Genomic DNA, 4,635 nt, shown 5'->3' on the forward strand with positions numbered 1-4,635 from the left:
ATGTTGTTACACCATCGCTGGTTTATATATATGCACACGCCGCCACCCTGAGATTTCCCAGTAGATGTAACGTCCCTGTCCAACCTGACAGGCGCCCCAAAGCCGCTGACTGATAAGTCCGCATTGGTATCTCTAGATGACAACCACGTCTCGCTGAAGGCCATAATACAGGCATTCCTATATTCGTAAAAATAGTTTGCGTTCGCTTGCAGCTCATCGATCTTGCTTCTGAGTGACTGAACGTTTGCAAGTATTATGGATGGGAGCGGAATACGCCGCATTTTTTGGCGTTTTAACCTGAGTCGGACACCACCTCTCCTTCCTCGTTTCCTCTCCTTGCAAAAGTTTTTAGAAGCATTCCCAAAAGACCTGTGCCTAGAGATCTCGGCCAGGATGTCCAGAGTTACAAGCGGGTCCCAATGTAAATCCCCCCTACTCGGATTGTCCCATTGTAGTAAGAATTCCCGGGAGTATATCCTCACCAGCTCGTGTAGCTGCTTTTGTGCACCCTGGACGTAGTAAATCCATAAAGTCCATAGAATGGCAGCATAAAGTATCTCCATACTGACGGCTTGGATGAACAATCACATAAAGTCCATTTCCCATAGAAGACTGGTAAAATCGAAATACTCTGAAACTTTCAGTACATCTAAAACACAACAAACGCGGAAGGACAAACACACCTGCTGCCGGTCGCTACAAGAGCAGCGCCCCCTACCAGTGTATCCTTAATAAACAGTGCCAGTGTATCCTTAATAAAAACCACACTAAGCACATGCACTTGTGTCCTGCCAATTATTTTATGTCAGACAACTGCTTAAATCTTCAGCTTTGCCAGAGTCAGAGAAATTGTTTTGGCTTTAACTGTTGGGTTGCAATTTGTCATTTTATATCATTCAGTAGTGGGCTATACATTGGTCTGTAAAGTGGTAATAGTATCTGGGACATAAACAAACTTTGCATGAACTGCAAATTATGATATAAATGCATTGATAGGAAAAATGTACAGTGTGCTGGTTGCGTCTCTGACTAATGCCCCATGTCCATCACACAATAATGACTTCTCTATTATACAGACTTCCCCATTTCAAAGCACTTCATCATATAAAGTGTGTAATTGTTGCCTACGCAATCAATGTGTCACTTATTCGCACAGAGAAGATCAGAAACGCTATAATTCACCGTTTTAATGAGTTTATTTTTTCTGAGATGTCTCAGGTTGTTGAATATGTAAAGTACACCGAGGAGAGGGGAGAGCACATCGAGAGAGTGGTGGAAATCTACGAGAGTGCAGACACTGTTAGAGGTCATGATCCTAAAACAGAGATGGAGGACACTGACCTTAAGGCTCAAAACCCACACTGTTAAATATTTTCCTGTAAAATAACAGTAAAGAACTGGCAGCAGGGTTGCCATTATGTTACTGTAAAATGAAATTTTTTTTTACTGTCACTAAAATTTACGGTTTTGTACTGTTAATGAAAAATACAGTATGGGACTGTTTTTTAAAATTACTTTCCTGTATAAAAACAGTAAACAACTGCAGCAGATTTGCCAATACGTTACTGTAAATTTCACATATTTTTACTGTCACTAAAATGTACAGTTTTGTACTGTTATTGAAAAATAGTGTTCACTGTTTTTTTTATTTCTTTTGCAATACTTTACAGTCAACTAATTTATTTAAAAATACATTATCAGTCTTCACAAAATCTACAAACTACAACAAAATATGCTTTGTGAATTTAGAACAGATCAGCATGTAATTGCAATGTGAAAAAAACCCCCACAGCTTCTTAATGCACTTTGACTTTTATTTTAACATGAATTTAGAATCTTCACATTCAGACTGTGCCTTCTTATATATATATATATATATATATATATATATATATATATATATATATATATATATATATATATATATATATAAACTTTGACTTTTTGCTGAAAATAGTGCAATAAAAGAACGAGGCATTCATTCAGACTTGGAAATATTGACTTGAAACTGACCACAACAACGTTCAGATAATGAAACCTCTAAGGGACTGTTCCACAAAGCAGATTAGAAAGTTAGCCAGATAAGTGTGCACATTTTGCATTGTCATGATAGTGTGTTTAAAAAACAACAAAAAATAAAAAAAAACCCTGAATAAATTCTGCAGCTATGATTCACAATTCAGGTTCAAAATAAGACAAAGACAATTTACAGAAATTATAGCACCCGGCAAACTTGCTTTCTTTGTGGAATACTGACAGTTACAGACAGTTGAGCAATAGATAAATCATAAAGTTACAAACTTTGTGTGTGCCCTTAGTATCCTCTTGTAATCTGCTATATATTGTAATATGGTCAATGAACATAAAAATCCAAACAAAAGTATCACAAGCCCTGAAAAAATATCCAAAGTCCTGACCTAACCCCTCAGACAGTCAAAACATGCCAGCATGAAACATTCAAACAGTGGTATGTGTATGTTCAGAAACAGGATACAAATAACTTAGCGAGAATAACAGGGATTCCGACTTTCTACCCTGTAAGGGAGAGAGAAAGAGGGTGAGATTGAGAGGGAGAAAGAATTAAAGCAATGAGACAAGCTGGTGTCTTTATGTGTGTGTAATGGGACTGAATAATCTCACCATTTTAAATGAAGTCCCACTGAAAGTCCATGAGTCTTCTCAGCAGAGTGGATACATGTGGGTTGACTGTTGTCATCTTTTTGCTGGTGGCTTTGCCAGTTTTTTTTTACAAGACTTTGCCCCGTTCAGCCTTGGTGCCTCGCTCAGGGTTTATACCAATGAAGCGCCTGAAAAATAATAGTGTCTCTTCAGACAGTGTAAAAATCAAGTTGTGTAACTCACTTACATTAACAACACAACAAAAAGCAGCAAATGTTTTGTTCACAATAACATGCCATTGAAAAGATAAGAAACGCATGTTTTAGTGAAAATACTAAAAATACCTTTGGATGAACTCAAGAGTGCATGAGGCCTCTTCTTGGTATTTGAGATTGAAGATGTAGAAGGTGGAAAATAAGGCAGCAAGCCCAGTCAAGAAGGTGGGTTGGATTCCCTCACATATGACATGGCCCGGGCGGCACGGTGGTGTAGTGGTTAGCGCTGTCGCCTCACAGCAAGAAGGTCCTGGGTTCGAGCCCCGGGGCCGGCAAGGGCCTTTCTGTGTGGAGTTTGCATGTTCTCCCCGTGTCCACGTGGGTTTCCTCCGGGTGCTCCGGTTTCCCCCACAGTCCAAAGACATGCAGGTTAGGTTAACTGGTGACTCTAAATTGACCGTAGGTGTGAATGGTTGTCTGTGTCTATGTGTCAGCCCTGTGATGACCTGGCGACTTGTCCAGGGTGTACCCCGCCTTTCGCCCGTAGTCAGCTGGGATAGGCTCCAGCTTGCCTGCGACCCTGTAGAAGGATAAAGCGGCTAGAGATAATGAGATGAGATGAGATGACATGGCCCTCAAGGCTGACCATCCAACATTGAATACAGCTTCCTGCTGTTTCACCTGAAACTTGACAAAGAATTGTCCTGTCAAATTTTTATGGATTTTCAGTCCATGTTTGAAATGATTTGTGCTGAGTTGCGAAAATGAATTTTACCATGTATAGTACTGGATAAAAAAAAAATCCTTTTAATCTCTATGAACATTCTATTCATAGTGGATTAGTTACAGTTACTGCCTCTGATTTAAACTGCCCCCAATATCAACCAACAGTAGCACAGTTTTTATTGTTACTAAATAGTAACTGTGATATAAATGTGTGCATTTTGTTTGTCTTTTGGCAAAAGGATAAACTGCTTTGATTTTTATGGCCCTACAACCATGTTACAGTCAGAGGTGCTTTTGATAAAAGAATGGGTATCTCCAATTGCGCTAATTTCTCTAAATATGTCTCTAAATGTAACGTTTTTAGCAAATGTGAAGATATATTGATTATTCCTCCAACCAAGAGAAAGTGTAAACATTTGAAAACCAACAATGCATTCATATAACAAAAGAAATCAGAGAATGCTTTCCTATTCAGCGATGTAAACATACCAAGCAGTATTAGATGAGGAGTTGCAGGAATGGAGATTATCCTCTCAATGTCAGCTGTAGTGGCAGATTCCTAGGACAAAGAAAGCAAAATATAAAGTATTATATATATACAGTGCAATGCAATAATGAGTACACCCCCCCTGAAAAACAACATTTTTCACAGTATTAAAATGAACACAAACAATATGTCCCAAACAGTTCCTTGATGATGTTTATTGCACTATGTTCTTACATTATAACTCAAGCAGAAAGGTGAAAAGATGCCTTAAATTACATATTTTTCTGTTTCCGTGAAAGTGGGGTGGAGCAAAAGTGAGTACACCCCACAACAAACTCAATTACATCCAGTACATTTAGTACCTTGTATGGCCTCCATTATTTGCAATGACAGCCCCAAGTCTCCTTGGCATGGAGTGCACAAGTTGACAACATTTGGCTACATCAATCTTTTTCCATTCTTCAAGGATGACATCTTTCAGAGCCTGGATGTTGGATGGAGAGTGATGCTCAACCTGCCTCTTCAGTATTCCCCAAAGATGCTCTATAGGGTTCAGATCAGGTGACATACTTGGCCATGGAATCACTC

General features: G+C 39.0%; 1 long non-coding RNA gene across 1 annotated transcript; it reads right to left on the bottom strand.

Moving 5' to 3' along the window:
* Nucleotides 1–1,955: 1,955 nt before the first annotated feature.
* On the bottom strand, nt 1,956–3,304 carry LOC132883265 (uncharacterized). Its single transcript, XR_009654296.1, has 3 exons — nt 2,964–3,304; nt 2,641–2,807; nt 1,956–2,535 (listed from the first exon to the last, which is right to left on the bottom strand). It is a non-coding gene; the product is annotated as an uncharacterized LOC132883265 (long non-coding RNA).
* Between the last annotated feature and the right edge of the window lie 1,331 nt (nt 3,305–4,635).

Source organism: Neoarius graeffei, chromosome 3 (genome assembly GCF_027579695.1).
Source record: "Neoarius graeffei isolate fNeoGra1 chromosome 3, fNeoGra1.pri, whole genome shotgun sequence".
NCBI classification, from domain to species: domain Eukaryota; kingdom Metazoa; phylum Chordata; class Actinopteri; order Siluriformes; family Ariidae; genus Neoarius; species Neoarius graeffei.